We start from the raw sequence: 23,991 nt of genomic DNA, 5'->3' as shown, positions 1-23,991 counted from the left end.
TTGGCGAGGTGTTTGGCTCTGTGCAGCCAGCACTTCCGGACAGCAACTAGCGGTGTTGGAGCCCGGGCTCTGCAGGGGGAGCAGAGTGTAGGCCGAAGCCTACTTGAACCAATTTCAAAGGTAACCTTTAACCCCCCCTCAGGGGTTAGAAAGTAGAAGAGCCACAGCTTATGCAGCAGTAGTGCTGCACAAGTCAAAGGTTGCTCTTTTAATTTTGCTCCTTGCACACGCTGAATGAAACACGTATAACATTTAGCCCTTTATACAGTCAAACTGTGTTGGAGGCGCGAGTTCCCTTTGTAATGAGACGCAGCACAGATGTCAAGAATCCCACCTTGGTGCTGGGTGCAGCCTCCTGAGCGTTGTTATTTGCTGTACAGGAGTCTGCGCTGTCGTGTTATCCCCTGGCCTAGCGCTGTTAGCGCTGCCCATCTTCTGACATCATTTAATGTCGGCCGGTGCGGTTCGCGATGACCATGAATCCCAGCCCCGCAGTGTCTTAACATTTTTAAAAACACTGCGGGGCTGGGATTCAGGGCCTGGCGCAGCACATATGTTGGCCTCTCACACTCGGGTCCTTACACCCGCTTCAGACTGTGCGGCGTCATCTGATCCCTTATCGCATGCCACGGCCATGAAGCCGCACAGTCCGAAGAAGGCGGAAGGAGAGGAGGGACAGGCGAACTGATGCACTGATCCTGCCCATCAATCACACCCTCGCAGTCCCAATAAATAAGACACCGAGGGGCGTTGTGTGGGTCAGGGCGGCCGCAGAGGTGCAGCCAGCCAAACAATGATGCCAGAAGACGGGCAGCGCTACCAAGGGGGTTGCAGCGTGTCATTACAAAGGAAAGTCACACCACCGGGACGGTTAAATGGTCACACAGAGGACACATTGCAGACGTGTTTTCAGTTCCACATGTGCGAGGAGAATACGTTTCTGAGCCACCTTGCACACATGCAGCATTACCGCTGTACAAGGTGGCTGGATAACGTAAAAACGCCTGGGGGAGGGGGGACAGGTTCCCTTCAATTTCAGTTCTTGTGTCTGCGTGGCTTTTGCAGGACACGTTGCCGGCTGCACAGCAGGGGAACAGCTGGCGGTGCTGGACCCCACTGACACATTGGCTGGTGTTTTTCTCTGTGCAGCTAGCAGTACCGGGCCCCAACTGGCGGTGTTAGAGCCCAGGGTCAGCAGGAGGAGCAGGGGGAGCGGAGTGTAGGCCGAAGCCTGCACTCGAGCAAGTTGAAAGGAAACCTTTAACCCCCCCCCCCCAGGCGTTTGTAGCTGAAAGAGCCATTGTGTACAGCACTAATGCTGGAAAAGGTAAACTTAGCTCTTTTAATTATGGTCCTTGCACATGCGGAACCCAACAGTTATGAAATATGTCCCCTCACAGCGTAAAACCGTCCGGTAGGTGGAACTTTCCTTTGTCGTGTGACGCAGCACAGCCATCATTTTTACCCCCTTGGCGCCGTGCGCCGCCTCCTCAGCGTTGTTTGAATCTGTCCCGGAGCCTGCGCTGTTAGGTTAGCCCTTGGCCATGCACACATTTTGCGCTGCCCGTCTTCTGACATCATTTGGTGTCAGGCTGGCTGCGCCTGTGCGGGTGCGCTGGCCGAGATCCCGCCTCGCAGTGTCGTCTAATGTAATCCCACCGCGGGCCTGTGATCCGTGCCCGTGCGCAGTGCATATCCTCGCCTCTCACTCCCCTCCCTACGGCTTTTTCAGACTGTGCGGTGTCACGGCCGTGGCATGCTATTAGGGACCAGCTGACATCGCACAGTCTGAAGAAGCCGTAGGGAGGGGAGTGAGAGGCGAGGATATGCACTGCGCACGGGCACGGATCACAGGCCCGCGGTGGGATTACATTAGACGACACTGCGAGGCGGGATCTCGGCCAGCGCACCCGCACAGGCGCAGCCATCCTGACACCAAATGATGCCAGAAGACGGGCAGCGCTAAGTGTGCCTGGCCACGGGATAACATAACAGCGCAGGCTCCGGGACGGAATAAAACAACGCTGAGGAGCCGGTGCGCGGCGCCGGGGGGGTAGGAATGACGGCTGTGCTGCGTCACATTACGAAGGAAAGTCCCACCTCCGGGACGGTTTTACGGTTGCAGGGGACACATTTTATAAGTGTTAAGTTCTGCGTGTGCAAGGAGCTAAACAAAAATAGCTACCTTTTCTTTGTGCAGCATTACTGCTGCACAAGGTGGCTCTTTCAGTAACAAACGCCTTGGGGGGGGGGGGACAGATTCCCTTACATTTCAGTTGTTGTGTCAGCGTGGCGGTCGCATGACACATTGCCGGCTACACAGCTGGGGATCAGCTGACGTTACTGAAACCCAATAACACTGGGTCGTATGTTTTGACTGTGCAGACGGCACTTCTGAGCCTCAACTGGCGGTGTTGGAGCACAGGAATTTAAGTTCAGGTGGTAGAAAGATGAACACAACAGGAGACCTGGATAACGTATACAGTGACCTAATTATTTAATCAGGAGGAGGAGTGGCAAATTCCTGCGAGATCCAGGCCTTGTTCATTTTCAGGAAAGTAAGCCGGTCAACGTTATCGGAGGATAGTCGCATGCGACGGTCAGTTAGTACACCACCTGCAGCACTAAAGACACGTTCCGATAATACACTGGCCGCAGGGCAAGACAGCACCTCCAATGCATACTGGCTTAGCTCTGGCCATGTATCCAGCTTTGAGACCCAAAACTTGAAAGGGGAAGAGCCGTCTGGGAGTACAGCAAGAGGGCAAGACATGTAGTCTGTCACCATCTGACGGAACCGTTGCCTCCTGCTGACTGGAGCCGTCTGTGATGGTGTAGACTTTTGTGGGGGGCACAGAAAACTGTGCCACAGTTGGGCCATACTGGTCTTGCCTTGGGCAGAGGCACTGCTTCTGCTCCCTCTTTGTGCAGAGCCTCCACCACTGCCTGGACGCACTGAGCTGCTTTGGAATGCACTAGCAGCACTTCTCTCAGTTGGAATGGAGAAGATGATGGAATTGACCAGGGTGTCTTGGTACTCCCGCATTTTTCGCTCACGGTTCAACGGTGTGATGAGGCTTTCTACGTTGTCCCGGTAGCGAGGATCGAGGAGGGTGAACACCCAATAATCAGACATGTTGAGAATGTGGGCAATGCGGCGGTCGTTTCTCAGGCACTGCAGCATGTAATCCACCATGTGCTGCAGACTGCCAACTGCCCAAGAAACGCTGTCCCCTGCTGGAGGCGTGATCTCTGCCCGCTCGTCATCACCCCACCCTCGCTGTACACACTGAGTACTGGACAATTCGGTAACTCCCTCCTCTGGACGGACGTCTTCCTCCTCCATTGACTCCTCCTCATCCTCCTCACAAACTGTCCCCTGCCTAAGCGTTTGTGAGGAACCACGTGGCGCTGACTGTCCAGAAGATGATGGAAATGGTGAATCCTCATCCTCCACCTCTTCCACAACATCATCCCTTAGCGCTTGCAGTGATTTTTCAAGCAGGCAGATAAGGGGGACAGTCATGCTGACTAGTGCATCATCTGCACTCGCCATCCGCGTGGAATAATCAAAGGGACGCAAAACCTGGCAGACGTCATTCATAGTGGCCCACTCTGTGGTTGTGAAGTCTGTACGGCGCTGAGTGCGACTTCTTTGCGCCTGAAGCAGCTGGTACTCCATTACAGCTTGCTGCTGCTCACACAACCGCTCCAACATATGTAACGTGGAATTCCACCTGGTAGGTAGGTCACATATGATGCGATGTTCCGGCAGGCGGTGTCGGCGCTGCAGAGCCGCAATGCGCGCTTTTGCCGTGCTGGAACGCCGCAAGTGAGCACACTCTAGGCGGACCTTGTGCAGCAGTGCATCAAGATCCGGATAGTCCCTCAAAAAGCTCTGCACGACCAAATTGAGCACATGTGCCAGACATGGGATGTGAGTGAGGTTGCCGAGGCCCAGAGCTGCCACCAGATTTCGGCCATTATCACACACTACCATGCCTGGCTGGAGATTCGCTGGCACAAACCACACATCGCTCTCCTGCTTGATGGCATTCCAGAGCTCCTGCGCTGTGTGGCTACGATTCCCCAAAAAAATTAATTTCAACACGGCCTGTTGACGTTTGGCCACGGCTGTGCTCATGTCGGTCGTAACAGGTACACGTTCATCACGGGTCCATGTGGAGGTGGACTGTGACGGCTCCTGCAGCGATGATTCTGAGGAACTGGTGTAAGAGGAGGAGTCAATGCGTACAGAATGGATTCCTGCAATCCTTGGAGTGGGCAGGACACGTCCTGCGCCACTCGCACGGTCTGTACCCGGCTCAATTACATTAACCCAATGGGCAGTGAGGGAAAGGTATCGCCCCTGTCCATGTTGACTGGTCCACGCATCGGTGGTGAGGTGGACCTTGCTACTGACGGCGTTCAGTAGCGCGTGTTTTATGTGTCCCTCCACATGCTTGTGCAGGGCAGGGACGGCTTGCCTGCTGAAGTAAAAGCGGCTGGGCACATTGTACTGTGGGACTGCCAATGACATCAAGTCACGGAAGCTGTCAGTCTCCACCAGCCTGAATGACAGCATTTCCAGTGACAGAAGTTTGGCAATGCCTGCAGTCAGAGCCTGTGCTCGTGGGTGGTTTGACGAGAAAGGCCGCCTTTTCTCCCATGCCTGTACTACCGATGGCTGTAGACTGGGCTGGGAGTGTGTGGATGACTGGGAAAGTGGTGCTGCGGGTGGAATTACAGCGGGTCTCTGGACAACAGGGCCAGAGGTTCTTCCACGGCGATCCTGGGAGGAAGCCGAACCAGCTGCGTGTGAGCTAGAGGAAGAGGCAACACGAGCTGAAGAGGTGGTAGCTGCCGCTGTTGGTTGGCCTACCTCTTCAGTGTGTTTTTCTAACAACGCCGGGTGCCTGGTGCGCACATGTTTCCACATGTTGGAGGTATTGAGGCTGCTGACATTTCGACCTCTTTTGACTTTGTGATGACACACGTTGCATCTGACATAGCAAATGTCATCTGCAACTGTGTCAAAAAAGGACCAGGCACTGCAAGTCTTTGGAGCGCCCTTTTTGGCTTTTGGAAGAGACATGCTCCTAACGGGTGCCAAAGCGGAGGCTGCAGGATCCGCAGTCTTCCCCCTCCCTCTCCCTCTTTGGGCCGTACGGGGAATCTCTTCCTCAGAGCTGCTCCCACCACCTTCCTGTCCCTCACGCCAAGATGGGTCGAGGACCTCATCATCTACACTACCCTCTGCCCCCAACTGCTCCTCCTGGGTAGTCTCAGCAGCAGAGCACGCACCAGTAAGTGGCACCTGAGTGTCATCATCAGCTGATGCGGCCTGCGATGTGGTGACCGGAGCCACTGGCCCACCCGCCTCTTCAGAGGAAGACAGAAAAAGCTGTTGGGCATCACTGCACCCTGCCTCTTCTTCCATTTCTCCAATGCTGCTTGGCTGGCCCCCTGTTTCCAAGCCAAGAGATTCAGAGAACAGAAGTAGAGACGGCTCCTGTCCTGGGCTCTCTGTCTGCCTGGGCAATTTGGCAGGTGGTGAAGAGACAGATGGCTGCTCTCCAGTGCTCTGTGTCTGAGAGGATGTGGCACTAATGGAAGTTGATGCATTAGCTGCCATCCATCCGACAACGGCTTCAATTTGGTCTTCACGCAGCAGCGGTGTACGGCGCTCTGACACAAAGCTGCGCATGAACGACTGTTGCCTGGTGAAAGTGGGTGCTGATGAGTCACCGGTGCCCGCAGCAGGCACAGAATCCCCACGTCCCCTCCCTGCTCCGCGCCCACGCCCACGTGCCTTACTCACTGCCTTCTTCATCTTGGTTGACTGATAAAGATAAGCAGAAAAGTACTAACGGATTTGTGTGCTTATTCCTGAGCAACTCCTCCTAACAGGTATAAGAAACACTAATTTTCTAAAGTGTGGACTAGACTTTAATATGAGCTAATGTGGCCTACACAAATGTAAAGTGGTGTAACTGGTGTGTTTGGTGAACTTTATTATTTATTTCTTTTTTGGGGGCTGAACTGACAACAGATAGAGCTGCAGTCACACGGAGACCGTGCAGACAGACGTAAACGGCGCTGCAAGGCCCAAAAACCCTCCTCTACTTTATCCTATGTAGTGTTTTTCCACAAATTAGCTGGAGACGGGTGGAAAGACACTAATAGGATTTTTTTAAATTAATTAGCAGCAGACTACACTACTTGAAAAAAAATTAAAATTGATTTGGCGGTATGACGCAGTGAACAACCCTGAGCTGCAGACAACCAGGCTACGGCTGCTCACAGACTACAGGGCGAGCTGCAGTCACACGGAGACCGTGCAGACAGCCGTAAACGGCGCTGCAAGGCCCAAAAACCCTCCTCTACTTTATCCTATGTAGTGTTTTTCCACAAATTAGCTGGAGACGGGTGGAAAGACACTAATAGGATTTTTTTAAATTAATTAGCAGCAGACTACACTACTTGAAAAAAAATTAAAATTGATTTGGCGGTATGACGCAGTGAACAACCCTGAGCTGCAGACAACCAGGCTACGGCTGCTCACAGACTACAGGGCGAGCTGCAGTCACACGGAGACCGTGCAGACAGCCGTAAACGGCGCTGCAAGGCCCAAAAACCCTCCTCTACTTTATCCTATGTAGTGTTTTTCCACAAATTAGCTGGAGACGGGTGGAAAGACACTAATAGGATTTTTTTAAATTAATTAGCAGCAGACTACACTACTTGAAAAAAAATTAAAATTGATTTGGCGGTATGACGCAGTGAACAACCCTGAGCTGCAGACAACCAGGCTACGGCTGCTCACAGACTACAGGGCGAGCTGCAGTCACACGGAGACCGTGCAGACAGCCGTAAACGGCGCTGCAAGGCCCAAAAACCCTCCTCTACTTTATCCTATGTAGTGTTTTTCCACAAATTAGCTGGAGATGGGTGGAAAGACACTAATAGGATTTTTTTAAATAAATTAGCAGCAGACTACACTACTTGAAAAAAAAAAAAAAAAAAAAAAACAGTATGAGGCAATGAACCACCCTCCCTGAACTGAATACAACCAGCTATGGATGGCCTATGTGGCTGCACTCAGACTAGAGAGTGGGCTGCACTCACACACACACACACACAGACCTTGCAGATCGCTGTGAAAACAGCGCTACAAGGCAAAAGCAAGGTGACTAGTAGGTGAATACAGCGGTTGCTAAATTAGCCTTTGGAAAGCACAAAGAAGCAAATCGCTATCTCTAAACTGTCCCTCAGTCAGCAAACAGCGTCCTGTCACTAACTGAATTCACAGCAGAGTGATCGCAAAATGGCGCCAGCGACTTTTAAACTGCATCATGACATCATTTCAGCAGCCAATCACAGCCTTGCCAGTACTTTCATGCCCTCCATGCTAAACAGGATGTGCCCACACTTGGAATCATTCTCATTGGCTGAATTTCTGCATTTTGAATCTTGGAACTTCCGATTCCGGTATCCGATACGCGGCAAGTATCGGAATACCGGTATCGGAATTCCGATACCGCAAGTATCGGCCGATACCCGATACTTGCGGTATCGGAATGCTCAACACTAGTGATGAGCGAACGTGCTTGCCACTACTCGGTACTCGCCCGAGTGTCACTATGTTCGGTGTACTCGGCGAGCACCGAGTATTTCCGTGATTATTCAGCGTGAGCTTGGGTCTTTTCCCTGCAATTCTGGCGCTCTTTAGATTTCCAATGACAATGCAGAGCTTGTCTGCCATGCACTGTAATGCTGCAGCCATCTTTGTTGTGGTATTACAGTGAGTGACTGGCAGCACAGCGTCATCATGTCTTTAAGAGACCTGGCGTCGCCCTGCTCGCCGCATTCTGCTCTGGACTTAGCGAGTGTAGGGAGAGCTGCTGCTGAGATAGGGACAGAATCGTTCTTTTAAGGGCTCATACTTACATGCTCCGATCTGGGTGCCGGGTGCAGTGCCGGGTATTGACATGCAAGACTCATCTGAGTTTCTCTCATGTGAGTATGAGCCCTAATAGTTAGTGTAGGTCTGCAGCTGTTCAGTCCACAGCACCTGAGAAACCAACAGTCATTTTTAGGGCTAATTCGGGGGTCCAATGCTTGCAGCGCTAGGTAGGCAGGGGAGTCTATGTGCACATATCCACATCAGTGCAAGGCCTGCAGGCACTGTATGAGAGTACATATCTCTCACTGCATACCTCCAAAAGCTCTATTACTGTCTGCTGCTGCTTATTTAATATATACCTAGCTGCAGTTATCTGTGGCAATTTTTCTTTCGTCACCTTATACCTGCTCCTTTTATTCTAAAGCAATCCATAGACCCCTTATTTCTACTATTTTTTGCTTGGTCACACTGCAGACTACAGCCAGGTCATTCTAATCGAAGAGCATGCAAGTCTAATAATTTTTTTTTGCCCCAGGCATCATATGTGAGTATGCCAATTTTTTTTTTTCTGTCATAGCCAAAAATCAAGGCCACATTTAGCTCAGTCTGTTATGTCAGGCTGAGGCCTTGTGTATCTGTGGTGGAAAAATCGTAGTCTTGCAGGCATACTTACCATAGTTCTGTGTGCTAGCCTTGTTCTACTTTGTTTTTTTCAAAAATTCACCAAAAACCAAAGAAATATTTCATACAGTCTGTTATGTCAGGCTGAGGCCTGTTGTATCTGTGGTGGAAAAATCGTAGTCTCGCAGGCATACGTACCATAGTTCTGTGTGCTAGCCTTGTTCTACTTTTTTTGGTTTCAAAAAGACACCAAAAAGCAAAAGCATATTTCATACAGTCTGTTATGTCAGGCTGAGGCCTATTGTATCTGTGGTTGAAAAATCGTAGTCTCGCAGGCATACGCACCATAGTTCTGTGTGCTAGCCTTGTTCTACTAGTGGCAGCACGGTGGCTCAGTGGATAGTATTGCAGCCTTGCAGCGCTGGAGTCCTAGGTAGGGTTGAGCGAAACGGATCGGTCATTTTCATAAATCGACGACTTTTGGCAAAGTCCCGACCCGATCCCAGTGTGGGGTCGACCACCCGGTCGGCGATCTTCGCGCCAAAGTCGCGTTTCGTATGACGCTTTCAGCGCCTTTTCTCAGCCAATGAAGGTGGACGCAGAGTGTGGGCAGCATGATGGCATAGGTCTCGGTCCCCACCATCTTAGAGAAGGGCATGACAGTGATTGGCTTGCTTTCTGCGGCGTCACAGGGGCTATAAAGGTGCGTGCACACCGACCGACATCTTACTGCTGCCGAGCTGAGCATAGGGAGAGGTTGCTGCCGCTTCGCCAGAAGCAGGGATAGCGTTAGGCAGGGTACATTAACCCCCAAACCGCTTGTGCTGTAGCGATTTCCACTGTCCAACACCACCTTTTCTTTGCAGGGACAGTGGAGGCTAGATTTCTCTTCATCAGCTCTGTAGCTTATTGGGCTGCCCTAGAAGGCTCCCTGATAGCTGCATTGGTGTTTGTACGCCGCTGTGCAAACCAACTGCTTTTTTAAAAGCACAAATCCTGTTGCTCCTTCCTTTCTGCACAGCTATCTTGTTTGTTTGTCCACACTTTTTTGTGTGCAGCAGTCCTTTTTATTGCTGCCTGCCATACTTTTCAGAGATTATTGTAGGGAGATAGTAATTGTAGTTCAGTCCCTTATTTATTTTTTTTTATATATCTTCCAGCCACTTTCAGCCCCTGAAACTGTGTAGTGTAAAACAGTGGGCCTATATTTTTCTGCACTGTCCCACACCTGAAAAGGGAGAATAATATTGCCAATCAGTGCATCTGCGCCAGTCCTGTCTGTGGTATCTCTGTCAGTCATTTTGTGCCACAGAAACTATACTGTAATATAGTGGGCCTGATTTATTCACTAGTCTCCCATATAAAAAAAAGAAATAAAGGGAGAATAATATTGCCAAATCTGTGCATCTGTGCCAGTCGTGTCTGTGGTTTCTCTGTCAGTCATTTTGTGCCACAGAAACTATACTGTCATACATTGGGTCTGATTTAATCACTAGTCTCCCATATAAAAAAATAAAAATAAAGGGAGAATAATATTGCCAAATGTGTGCATCTGTGCCAGTAGTGTCTGTGGTTTCTCTGTCAGTCATTTTGTGCCACAGAAACTATACTGTAATATAGTGGGCCTGATTTAATCACTAGTCTCCCATATAAAAAAAAAAATAAAGGGAGAATAATATTGCCAAATCTGTGCATCTGTGCCAGTTGTGTCTGTGGTATCTCTGTCAGTCATTTTGTGCCACAGAAACTATACTGTAATATAGTGGGCCTGATTTATTCACTAGTCTCCCATATAAAAAAAAAAATAAAGGGAGAATAATATTGCCAAATCTGTGCATCTGTGCCAGTCGTGTCTGTGGTATCTCTGTCAGTCATTTTGTGCCACAGAAACTATACTATCATACATTGTGCCTGATTTAATCACTCGTCTCCCATATAAAACAAAATAAATAAAGGGAGAATAATATTGCCAAATCTGTGCATCTGTGCCAGTCGTGGCTGTGGTATCTCTGTCAGTCATTTTCAGCCACAGAAACTATACTGTCATACATTGGGCCTGATTTATTCACTAGTCTCCCAAAATAAAATAAAAAAATAAAGGGAGAATAATATTGCCAAATCTGTGCATCTGTGCCAGTCGTGTTTGTGGTTTGTCTGTCAGTCATTTTGTGCCACAGAAACTATACTGTCATACATTGGGCCTGATTTATTCACTAGTCTCCCATATAAAAAAATAAAAATAAAGGGAGAATAATATTGCCAAATCTGTGCATCTGTGCCAGTCGTGTCTGTGGTATCTCTGTCAGTCATTTTGTGCCACAGAAACTATACTGTAATATAGTGGGCCTGATTTAATCACTAGTCTCCCATCTAAAAATAAAATAAAGGGAGAATAATATTGCCAAATCTGTGCATCTGTGCCAGTCGTGTCTGTGGTATCTCTGTCAGTCATTTTGTGCCACAGAAACTATACTGTAATATAGTGGGCCTGATTTAATCACTAGTCTCCCATATGAAAAAAAAATAAAGGGAGAATAATATTGCCAAATCTGTGCATCTGTGCCAGTCGTGTCTGTGGTATCTCTGTCAGTCATTTTGTGCCACAGAAACTATACTGTCATACATTGGGCCTGATTTATTCACTAGTCTCCCATATAAAAAAAATAAAAATAAAGGGAGAATAATATTGCCAAATCTGTGCATCTGTGCCAGTCGTGTCTGTGGTATCTCTGTCAGTGATTTTGTGCCACAGAAACTATATTGTCATACAGTGGGCCTGATTTATTCAGCACTCACCCACACATAAAAAGGGAGATTTATATTCACAACAAGTTAACATACACCGTCTACCTTGTTTTTCAGTACCATATAACGGTTGTTAGTTTGGTTACATTTTCCCAAGAATGAGGAAGGCTGGTGGAAGAGGTCATTGCCATCTGGTAATGCTGATGGTGGTGGTGGTGGTGGTGCTGGTGGAGCATCGGGTGGTAGAGGGAAAATCAAAATAGCACCTAAGTCTCGAGTTGTTGAGCCACGTCATCGTCCGGCTACACAAGGCCTCGAACGCTACCTTTTCTTGTAGTAGGAAAACCGCTGTTAAAGCCAGAGCAGCAGGAAAAAGTTTTGGCTTTCCTTGCTGACTCTGCCTCTAGCTCTTTCACCTCCTCTTCGCATAGTTCAAAATTGAAAAGTAGCCAGTCGTCGGTGGATGCTCCCGGTCAGGGACAAGTTGATTCCTTGTGTCCTTCCCCCAAAACAACAGTGAAAGATGCGTCAGGCGACACAACAGTTTACTCCATGGAGCTCTTTACACATACCGTGCCTGGGTTAGAAAAGGAAATAGTTAACAGCCCACTAGAAGATGATTCGGACATGGAGTGCACTGATGCACAGCCACAGCTAGATTGTCATGCGAGCCTGCTTTTTTATTTTAGGCCTAGGAAGTCTGTCTGCGGTCCCTCCTTGCAATCGTCCTCCGCTGACCACACCAATGCTGCCTGTGTACCCCTGTAGCCTAATTTAAACTGCATAGAGCCTGCTTTTTTTCTTTTAGGCCTAGGAAGTCTGTTTGCGGTCCCCCTTGCAATCGTAATCGGCTGACCACACCAATGCTGCCTGTGTACCCCTGTAGCCTAATTTAAACTGCATAGAGGCTGCTTTTTTATTTTAGGCCTAGGAAGTCTGTCTGCGGTCCCTCCTTGCAATCGTCCTCCGCTGACCACACCAATGCTGCCTGTGTACCCCTGTAACCAATGTAAACCTGCATAGAGCCTACTTTTTTATTTTAGGCCTAGTAAGTCTGTCTGCGGTCCCCCCTTGCAATCGTCCTCCGCTGACCACACCAATGCTGCCTGTGTACCCCTGTAGCCTAATTTAAACTGCATAGAGGCTGCTTTTTCATTTTAGGCCTAGGAAGTCTGTCTGCAGTCCCTCCTTGCAATCGTCCTCCGCTGAACACACCAATGCTGCCTTTGTACCCCTGTAGCCTAATTTAAACTGCATAGAGCCTGCTTTTTTGTTTTAGGCCTAGGAAGTCTGTCCGCGGTCCCTCCTTGCAATCGTCCTCCGCTGACCACACGAATGCTGCCTGTGTACCCCTGTAGCCTAATTTAAACCTGCATAGAGCCTACTTTTTTTATTTTAGACCTAGTAAGTCTGTCTGCGGTCCCTCCTTGCAATCATCCTCCGCTGACCACACCAATGCTGCCTGTGTACCCCTGTAACCAATTTAAAACTGCATAGAGCCAACTTTTTTATTTAACACATACTACCTTTGTCTGTCTGCGCCACTCAATCCCGCAGTCCTCTACTGAAAAAGCTGAGCTTCAATCTTCTGGCTTTTGCCTGTATTTAGAATTTAAAACTGCATTTGGGCTACTAGTTTGGGTGGGCCTAGTAACTGTGTCTGCCGCTCCAGGGTTTTCTCCTGATGGGTTTTCCAGAGCTTCAATTTTCAGGCTTTCGGCCTACATTTTAAATATTTAACTGCATTTGGCCTACTACTTTGGTTGTGCCTAGTAACGGTGTCTGCCACTCCTTGCTTGACTCCTCCACTGATTAAAGCTTAGCTTCAATCTTCAGGCTTTTGGCCTACATTTTAAGTATTAAACTGCATTTGGGCTACTAGTTTGGGTGGGCCTAATAACGGTGTCTGCCGCTCCAAGGTGTTCTCCAGGTTTTCTTGCCTGAGCTTCAATCTTCAGGCTTTCGGCCTATATTTGAAATATGAAACTGGATTTGGGATACTAGTTGGATTGGGCCTACTAACGGTGTCTGCCGCTCCCTGGTGTTGTCCTCCACTGAACAAAGCTGAGCTTCAATCTTCAGGCTCTCATTAAGTTGTTGTTAAAATAACACTGCAGTTGGCCTACTAGTTTGGTTGGGGCCTACTAACGGTGTCTGCCGCTCCAAGGTGTTCTCCAGGTTTACTTGCCTGAGCTTCAATCTTCAGGCTCTCATTAAGTAGTTAGTAATATAACACTGCAGTTGGCCTACTAGTTTGGTTGGGGCCTACGAACGGTGTCTGCCACTCCAAGGTGTTCTCCAGGTTTACTTGCCTGAGCTTCAATCTTCAGGCTCTCATTAAGTAGTTGTAACACTGCAGTTGGCCTACTAGTTTGGTTGGGGCCTACTAATGGTGTCTGCCGCTCCAACGTGTTCTCCAGGTTTACTTGCCTGAGCTTCAATCTTCAGGCTCTCATTAAGTAGTTGTTAAAATAACACTGCAGTTGGCCTACTAGTTTGGTTGGGGCCTACTAACGGTGTCTGCCGCTCCAAGGTGTTCTCCAGGTTTACTTGCCTGAGCTTCAATCTTCAGTCTCTCATTAAGTAGTTGTTAAAATAACACTGCAGTTGGCCTACTAGTTTGGTTGGGGCCTACTAACGGTGTCTGCCGCTCCAAGGTGTTCTCCAGGTTTACTTGCCTGATCTTCAATCTTCAGGCTCTCATTAAGTAGTTGGTAATATAACACTGCAGTTGGCCTACTAGTTTGGTTGGGGCCTACTAACGGTGTCTGCCACTCCAAGGTGTTCTCCATGTTTACTTGCCTGAGCTTTAATCTTCAGGCTTTTGGCCTATATTTGAAATATAAAACTGGATTTGGGATACTAGTTGGATTGGGCCTACTAACGGTGTCTGCCGCTCCCTGGTGTTGTCCTCCACTGAACAAAGCTGAGCTTTAATCTTCAGGCTCTCATTAAGTAGTTGTTAATATAACACTGCAGTTGGCCTACTAGTTTGGTTGGGGCCTACTAACGGTGTCTGCCGCTCCAAGGTGTTCTCCAGGCTTACTTGCCTGAGCTTCAATCTTCAGGCTCTCATTAAGTAGATGGTAATATAACACTGCAGTTGGCCCACTAGTTTGGTTGGGGCCTACTAACGGTGTCTGCCGCTCCTTGGTGTTCTCCTCCACTGAACAGAGCTGAGCTTCAATCTTCAGGCTCTCATTAAGTAGCTGTTAATATAACGCTGCAATTGGCCTACTAGTTTGGTTGGGGCCTACTAACGGTGTCTGCCGCTCCAACGTGTTCTCCAGGTTTACTTGCCTGAGCTTCAATCTTCAGGCTCTCATTATGTAGTTGGTAATATAACACTGCAGTTGGCCTACTAGTTTGGATGGGGCCTACTAACGGTGTCTGCCGCTCCAAGGTGTTCTACAGGTTTACTTGCCTGAGCTTCAATCTTCAGGCTTTCGGCCTATATTTGAAATATGAAACTGGATTTGGGATACTAGTTGGATTGGGCCTACTAATGGTGTCTGCTGCTCCCTGGTGTTGTCCTCCACTGAACAAAGCTGAGCTTCAATCTTCAGGCTCTCATTAAGTAGTTGGTAATATAACACTGCATTTGGCCTACTACTTGGGTTGGGCCTTTTAACGGTGTCTGCAGCACCTTGGTGTTGTCCTGTATTATTTTCCTGAGCTTCAATCTTCAGGCTTTCGGCCTATATTTGTAATATTAAACTGCATTGGGCCTACTAGTGTGGTTGGGCCCTTAAAACGGTGTCTGCCGCTTCTGGGTTTTCTCCTGTTTTGTTTTCCTGAGCTTCAATCTTCAGGCTTTCGGCCTACATTTTAAATATTAAACTGCATTTGGCCTACTACTTTGGTTGGGCCTAGTAACGGTGTCTGCCGCACCTTGGTGTTGTCCTGTGTTATTTTCCTGAGCTTCAATCTTCAGGCTTTCGGCCTATATTTTTAATATTAAACTGCATTGGGCCTACTAGTGTGGTTGGGCCCTTAAAATGGTGTCTGCCACTCCTGGGTTTTCTACTCCACTGAACAAAGCAATGCCACCTGGTTAGTCCTGTTACCAATTTTGAACTGCATTTAGCCCACTTTATTATTTGGGCCTATATCTGTCTTTCCTCCTCATCCTGCCCATTGCCCAGCCAGTGCTAGATGAGTCTTGTGGTACATTGACCCAGACCACTACATTCCCCTTGCACGCTACACAGCCACAATCTGACCCTGCTGAAAGTCAGGTTCCCCTTCCCGCATACTATACCACCTTACACAGGGACAAAGAGGAAGGTGCAGATGAAAGTGCAGGTTCCTTCAACAGGTGGGAGGGCATACTCGTTGGCGACGTCACTGGCACAGGGCCCCTCAGAGTACGCAAAAGTGTCGCTGCCCGTGGGAGGCGCCCCCGCCGTGCAAACACACCGCCGTACTTTGAGGGGCCCTGTGCCAGTGCCAATGCACTTGCAAAGTTGAAATACTTACCTCTCACTGCTCCACCGCCGTGACGTAGTCCACGTTTCCTGGGCCCACTAAAAAATTGAACCAGCCCTACCCCCCACAACTTTAGCCAAATGACCCCCAATTTCCAATGCCTAACTATTATTATAAAGTAAATTAAGATTGACAAGCTTCAGTAACAAGATGGATGTTTTTGCCATTACAATGGGCACTGTAGGTGTTTTCCTGGCCTCCACTCACTGCCGAGTATGCTTGCCCATTGACTTGCATTGAGTTTCGTGTTTCGGTCGATCCCCGACTTTTGGCGATAATTGGACGATTACACTCGAAACCCGACTCGATCCTAAACAAGTGAAAGTCGCTCAACCCTAGTCCTGGGTTCTAATCCCACCTTGGACAACATCTGCAAGGACATTGTATGTTCTCCCCGTGTTTATGTGGGTTTCCTCTGGGTTCTTCAGTTTCCTCCCACATTCCAAAGACATACTGATAGGGAATTTAGATTGTGAGCCCCATCGGGGACAGTGATGTTAATGTGTGCAAAACTGTAAAGTGCTATGGAATATGTTAGCGCTATATAAAGATTATTATTATTCTACTTTTTTTGTTTAAAAAAATCAGCAAAAAACAAAAAAATATTTCATACAGTCTGTTATGTCAGGCTGAGGCGTGTTGTATCTGTGGTGGAAAAATCGTAGTCTCGCAGGCATACGTAGCACAGTTATTTGTGCTAGCTTTATTCTACTCTTTTTTCATTTTTTCCAAAATTCACAAAAAAACTAAACATTTTTTAAAACAGTATGTTATGTCAGGCTGATGCCTGTTGTATCTGTGGTGGAAAAATTGTAGTCTTGAAGGCATACGTACCATAGTTCTGTGTGCTAGCCTTGTTCTACTTTTTTTTTTTTAAATTTCACATACAACAGAACAAATAATTATACAGTCTGATATCTGTGACTGCGGCCTGTAGTATCTGGGGTGGAAAAATCATAGCTTTGAAGTCATACTGATCAGATATAATTTTGCTCCAAATAAATACATTTGTGTTGAGCTTTTGAAATAATTCAGCAGTCCATTTAAAATGGGCAAGGCAAGGGGCAAGAGACAGGGACGTAGATGTGATGCTGATGGTGCATGCAGAGGATGAGGCCGTGGCCAAGCTAAAAGTGGGCAAGACCTACATCTTCTCGCTCGACCTTCTTGTCCCAGTTTCTAGGGTATCACAGCACACCACGATTGAAGCCGGAGCAGTGTGAAACGGTTGTTGGTTGGATAGCATGTAATGCTTCCAATCACTTAGCCAACAACAACACCACCATGTCTTCCACATGGTCAAGTCTGAGTAGCCGTGTGTGTGGACCGGATATTCCTCACCCTGATCCTCCTTCCTCCCACCATGCCGAGTGCCCTGAGACAACTGATCTCACACTTGGACACTCTGAAGAGCTGTTCAGTTTTCCCTTTCAAGATTCCGGACTCTAGGCCAGTCAACTTGAAGTGGGGTAAGATGAGATCGCATGTAGCGATGCCCAAAGCTTTGACCAGCCACTGTCACACGAAGGCGATGGTGGAAAAGTGTCACAAGAGGTGGACGATGATGAGACACAATTGCCAGAAAGTCAGGAGGAGGAGCAGGGTGCGCATGTGTAAGACGAAGTGATGGATGACATAGTGACTGACCCAACCTGGCAGGAGGACATGCAGAGCGAGGACACAGCACACATGGGGAAGGAAGAAGAAGTATGGTGGCCAGACAGAAGGCGTGCATCCGTTCCCCGTAACACCAACATGATGGACGTTGACATTCCAACTGTTAGATCTTCCCGAGTCTGGTTATTTTTTAAAGACTCTGCTGATAACCCCAAACAGGACATTTGCAGCACCTGCCATGCCCGCATCAGCAGGGGTAGCAAAACTACCAGCCTGATCACTACCAGCATGATCAGGCACATGGCAGCAAAGCACCCGACTTTGTGGGCCGAACCCCAGGCTCTAGGAACACTGTCTGCAGGTGACACCACTGTTTCTTCCACTGTTTTGCATAGAAGCCAATCCCCAGTCCACCGTGCATGTGAAGATGCCTCTAGCCCTACATCTGTTGTTGCCCACAGTCATGCAGCACCATCATCAAGCATGTCCTTGTCCCAGCAAGCCTTCAGTTGTCTATACCCCAGTCATTGGAACGCAAGCGGAAATACCCAGCCCACAACCCACAGGCCACAGTACTAAATTCTAACATTTCTCTTCTGCTTGTGCTCAAAATGTTGCCTTTTAGGCTCAATGAGATGGAAGCTTTCCGCAACCTGATGGCGGCGGCCGTCCCAAGGTACTCGGTCCCCAGTCACCACTATTTCTGCTTGTGTGCTGTACCGGCATTACACCAGCATGTGTCGTAGAACATTACCCGTGCTCTCAGCAATGCTATTACTGGGAAAGTCCACCTAACCACGGACATGTGGACAAGTGCTTGTGGGCAGGGACAGTACATCTCACTGACGGCACACTGGGTTAACAGTGGAAGCCGGGACCCAGTCAGACCTTGGGATGGAACACATCCTCCCCATGCTGAGGATTGCGGGCCCTACATCAATCAGAGTTGCTCCCACAGTCTACAGCTCCTGCACCTCCTCCTCCTCTTCAGCCTGCAACTCTGAAATCAACACATCAGTCAGAAGCTGGAAGCTGGCAGCACTGCCTCAGCCAAGCGGCAACAGGCTGTGCTGAAGCTAATCTGCATAGGAGACAAACCGTACAATGCAGAAGAGTTGTGAAAGAGCAGTCAGATATTTGGATGACACCGCTGAACCTACAGCCAGGCATGGTCATGTGTGACAATGGCCGGAACCTGGTGGCGGCTCTGAGACAAGGTGAGCTCACACATATACCTTGCCTGGCCCTTGTTCAATGTTTTCTGAAAAGCTACCTGGAGCTGCCGGATCTACCCAGCCTTATGTCTTCCCAACGTGGGTTGGTAGGCAATGAGGAGGAGGAAGAACAGGAGTTGCTGTCATGCGCTATAGACGGTAGTACAAGCACAGCTGTCATACCGTCTGTTCAGCGGGGATTGGCCTGAGGACCAGGAGGAGGAGCATGAGGAGGAGCACTGTCAGTCGTCCTGTTGGTGAGAAATTTTGCCTGTTTGCAATCTGGCCCGCATGGCTGACTTTATGTTGCATTGCGTTTCCCATGACTCTGGTATTATAAAAATTTTTGATGACACTCATCACTGGTTGGTGACACTTCTAGACCCACGCTACAAGGAGAACTTTTAGTCTCTTCTGCCAGAGGCAGAGAGGTGTACTAAAATGTTGCAGTACCAGAGGGCCCTTGTAGCGGAATTACTTAGAAAATTCCCATGTGAGAACTCTGGCAGCAGACGTCAGAGTTTGCTGTACAACCAAGGAGTCCAAGCGAGAGAGACAGAAGTACAATCCGGCTCAGGCAGGGGATCAATGGCAAAGTTCTTTGAACAGTTTTCTTAGACCCTCCTATCATGCCGGCACAGAGGCAAGGGGTGCTGTCACAAGAAGTGCAATATTTGGAAAGATGTGAGGGAGTACCTTGCAGATCGCACATACATTCTCCATGATTCCTCTGTGCCTTTTAATTATTGGGTATCCTGGCCTGCCCTGCTGCTAGCGCTCTGTCAGAGCGGATTTTTCTTGCCGCTGGTGGAATTATAACAGATAAGTGCATCCGCCTGTCAACTGCAAATGCTGACAGGCTGATTCTTATAAAAATGAACAAGGGCTGGATTGGGGAAGATTTCTGTACACCACCAAGTGAAAACAGCGAGACATAACCTGTAATTGTCTTTTTTATGGAGGTGTATTGGCATGCACCTCTCCCCAACCACACATGGCTATCTGCTTCCTGATTTTGTCTTTTTGGTGTTATCCTCCTCCTTATCCTCATCTTCATTATCCACAACAGTACAACACCAGGGTGAACATATTCCGTGATGCAAAAGTCACTCAATTTTTGTGCAAGGGTGTTTTTCAGATGCCCGTTACTAATTAGAAACCAAAATAAACTTCCCCAGGGGGAACTGTCATCAAAATGAGATGTACATACATTTTTCCCATTTATTCTTATATATTCCAGCTTAATATCTCTGTACCGTCCTTTTATGACCCAGTGTATACCTCTACAATAAGAAAATATTGTAATACTATTATATATATTTTTTTATATCCCTGTCTCTGAGCTGTTGCTAGGGACAAACATATCTCGTTGGTCACAATCTGACATCATATATATGAACCTGTATTCGCCCCTCCCTTTTGTTTTTTACTTTCATCGGTGGATTCACATCCTTATTTTTTTTATTTCAGTATGATTTATCTTTATGTCTCCTCATTCTCCACCACTAGATCACCAGGCTTAACGTCTTCTGTGCTGCTACAGGCAGTCCAATTTTTGGCAAGGGTGTCTTTGATGCCCATAGTATATTTTTTAAAAAATGTATCCCCCTTGGGGAAATATTTGCATTACAAGTCTAGGAGACACACTCCTTTACATTGGGCCTAGTTTATAATGAGGCCTTCAGCAATGTCTCCTCATTCTCCACCATTAGATCACCATTCAACACATTTAACGTGTTCTGTGCTGCTCTAGGCAGTCCAATATTTGGCAAAGGTGTCTATGATGGCTATAGTATATTTTAAAAAAATGTATCCCCCTTGGGGAAATGTTTGTCAGCCCATGCACTGCGTGTATGGGCATTACAAGTTTAGGAGACACACTCCTTTACATTGTGCCTATTTTTTCATGAGGCCTTCAGCTATGTCTCCTCATTCTCCACCACTAGATCACCACGCTTAACGTGTTCTGTGATGCTACAGGCAGCCCAATTTTTGCCAAGCCTGTCTATGATGTCCATAAAATATTTTAAAAAAAGGTATCCCTATGGTGAAATGTTTCTCAGCCCATGCACTTCATGTATGGTCGTTCCAAGCCTAGTAGACCTGCTCCTTATCATTGGGCCTAGTTTTTAATTGTGCTATTTGGGCAGGGTAGTCTATGTGCACATATCCACATAACTGCAAAGCTTGCAGGCACCGTATGTTAGTGTATAGATCTCCCTGCATACATCAAAAGGCTCCATTACTGTCTGCTGCTGTGTATTTTATATATGCCTAGCTGCAGTTATCCGTGGCAATTTTTTTATTTTATTTTTAAGATTATACCTGCTCATTATGTTATAAAGCAATTCATAGCCCCCTTTTTTCGACATTTTTTTGCTTGGTCACGCTGCAGACTACAGCCAGGTCATTGCGCGAAAATATAATTTTTCTAATATATTGTAGTGTCTTATAACATTTTTAGACACCATTTTGCTACCCCAAAAAACCTTAGCTGGCCTCCCAAAAATTAACTACAGTTGTTATATTTATCACTGTGTGTTGTATGACACACTCATCGCATATCATTGCGCTAAATATCTTAAAATTTTAGTACTCCAATTTTATTTTTAGGTGTCATAGCCAACTTTTTGACAAAATTTAGGCGTGCAAAAACAAAAAAAAAGGCCACATTTTGATCAGTCTGTTATCTTTGGCTGATGCCTGGTGTATCAGTGGTGTCAAAATCCGTGCTTTGCAGGCATATGTTGCATTCTTCTGTCTGCTACCTTTGCTCTACTCAGTATTTATTGTTTTTAAACATTTTTTAAAAATAAATAAATTATACAGTCTGTTATCTCCGTCACACGCCTGGTGTATCTGTGGTGTAAAAATCTTCTGTTTGCAGGCATACGTTGCATTGTTCTGTCTGCTAGCCTTGGTGTACTCAGTATTTATTGTTTTACAAAAAAAAAAATTTAAGAAAATGTATACAGTCTGTTATGTCAGGCTGAGGTCTGTTGTATCTGTGGTGGAAAAATCGTAGCTTCGCAGGCATAAGTTGCATAGTTCTGTCTGCTAACCCCTCCGCTCTCTCAACCAATCAGCAAACTGTGGATTATATTCAGCAGATTTGTCTTTTTGCATGATTTCTTTCCGGAGGTACGATTCTCCCTTCGAACTGTAGCAGTTCGGTATCGAAATTCAGCCACCAGTCACGTAGCTCTTTCTGAACGCTGTCATTCTTGTGTATGTAGTTCAAGAACTTCCCAACTTGCCGCTCCCTCTGTTCTGGTGGTAAGCGAGTGTGAATGGCCAAGTCTTTCATGACGTTGAAGTCATTAGGTGTTAGGTTATAGAACTCTGGCACCAGTATGATGTCTGTGGCTCCCGTCTTGGGCCTCTGGGGGATGTTCATGATTAGTGGCTGGATCATGTCTTTCACTTGTTCATTGTATTGGTTCTTAAGGTAGTCCACTAAGCTGATCTCGCTTCCATCTGATTTCTTGAAGTTGGACGCTGTAGTCAAGTTCTAGACGATCTCGTCTATGCAGTAGGTTTTAGTGGTGGACTTGGTGAGGACGATCTGTCCAATCAGTTCCTTGCAGCAGGTGACCTGGAACCTCTGAGGGCCACACAAGGAGTAGAGGCTGCTCATGATGTTGGATGTTGTGCACAGTCTTGTTCCTGAGGACTTTATGGCTGACATCAATGCTCAACATGACGCTGAACTTGTACTGGAGGATAGAGGTAGAAAACCCCGGGCAGATGGCGACTCGGTGGTCTCTGACTTCGGTGGCATCTCTCGGGTTGTAATAGTTGCGTCCTATCTGCTTCATATCCATTATCTTCAGGAGTCTTCGGGAAATGATGTTATAGAAATGGAAGCAGCTGGGCGAGATCAGTGGAAGCTCATTGGTCAAGGTGATTGTTATCCGCACGTTCTCTCCATTTCGAGTTTGGCTGAACACCTCGGTGATCTTATTCTGTCTTTTTGGTAAAAACAACATGGTTCCATCAAATGCCTGCACCTTCTCGATGGTTTCTTCATGCTGGTACAGGAGGCCATACCGCAAATGCTTGGACTCCATGGCGGGGTTGAAGTCAATGTGATTCTAGTACAGGGCCCACTATGGTCAGGACTCCAGCTTGATATGGTTGGTCACAAGAGCAGTCTTGGTTCCAGAGGCACCAGCTTTCGATTTTTGGACGTGTTCGATAGTCTGCCGGGTGTTCACCCCGACATCATGGAAGTCACGCTTATGGCCGCCCCGTTACACTTCTGCAAGTCCAGCTGACACCTGCAGAACCTCGGGGGATGGTCTCTGCTGCTGCTGCCGGCGGGCCTCTCTTGCACCTTCTTCCGACGAGCAAAAACTCAGGTGCTGGCTGTTGAGATCTGACTGCTGGCAGGGGTCCTTGGGGCTGCTGTACCTGTCCAGGTGGTCTTTGTGGGGCCTGTTCCTGCACATGAGCTTTGCCGCGGGCCCAGGATCTTGCTCATCAGCTCATCTTTTACTTCGTACACAAACCAATACACTAGTGTGTATTGTGCCTAGTTTTTAATGAGGCCTTCATCAATGTTTCCTCATTCTCCAACACATCACCATGGTGAACATGTTGTATGCTGCTACAGCCATTCAATTTTGGGGCAAGGGTGTCTATGATACCCATAAATAATTTTTTTAAACTTTAGCCCCCATGGGGAAATGTTTGTCAGCTCATACACTGAGTGCATGGGCATTACAAGACTAGGAGACCCGCTCCTTTAAATTTGGCCTAGTTTTCAATGAGGCCTTCCTCCACCTCTCATGATTTTCCACCACTAGATCACCAGGGTTCACGTGTTCCGTGCTGCTACAGACAGTAATTTTTTGGGCAAGGGTGTCTATGATTCCCATTAAATATTTTTAAAATATTTACCCCGATAGGAAATGTTTGTCAGCCTATACACTTAGTGTGTTGGCATTACAAGTCTAGGAGACCCGCTCCTTTGTAATGGGACAGTTTTTTTTATGAGGCCCTCCTCCATGTTTCTTCCAAGGACGATTGGGGTGCGTGCAAATTTGGGTCAAGGCGACCCTTGCAGTCAATGCATAAGGAAACAGTATGGCAGGACCAACTGAAGAATGTGAAGTGGGTTTTCCTGTGGCCATCCAGTACCTGGGTTCAAAGGCTTAGTGGGGTGCATATGACTTGATAGCAGGGCAGGCCTTGCAGTTAATACATAATAAAACAGTATGGCAGGACCAACTGAAGAATGTGAAATGGGTTTTCCTGTGGCCATCCAGTACCTGGGTTCAAAGGTTTATTGAAGTGCATATGACTTGATTGCAGGGCAGACCTTGCATTCAATGCAACATTTTCTGGAAGCCCTCCTGTACCTCTCGTGAAAGGGGTATTGGGGTGCATTGTAATTGT

General features: G+C 47.6%; 1 pseudogene; it reads right to left on the bottom strand.

Moving 5' to 3' along the window:
• Positions 1-22,102: 22,102 nt before the first annotated feature.
• LOC143768095 (piwi-like protein 1 pseudogene) lies at positions 22,103-23,042 on the bottom strand (annotated as a pseudogene).
• Positions 23,043-23,991: the final 949 nt, after the last annotated feature.

This window comes from Ranitomeya variabilis, chromosome 4, assembly GCF_051348905.1.
Source record: "Ranitomeya variabilis isolate aRanVar5 chromosome 4, aRanVar5.hap1, whole genome shotgun sequence".
Classification (NCBI taxonomy): Eukaryota; Metazoa; Chordata; class Amphibia; order Anura; family Dendrobatidae; genus Ranitomeya; species Ranitomeya variabilis.
The sequence above is the reverse complement of the archived record's forward strand: the minus strand, read 5'-3'. Positions and strand labels throughout refer to the sequence as shown.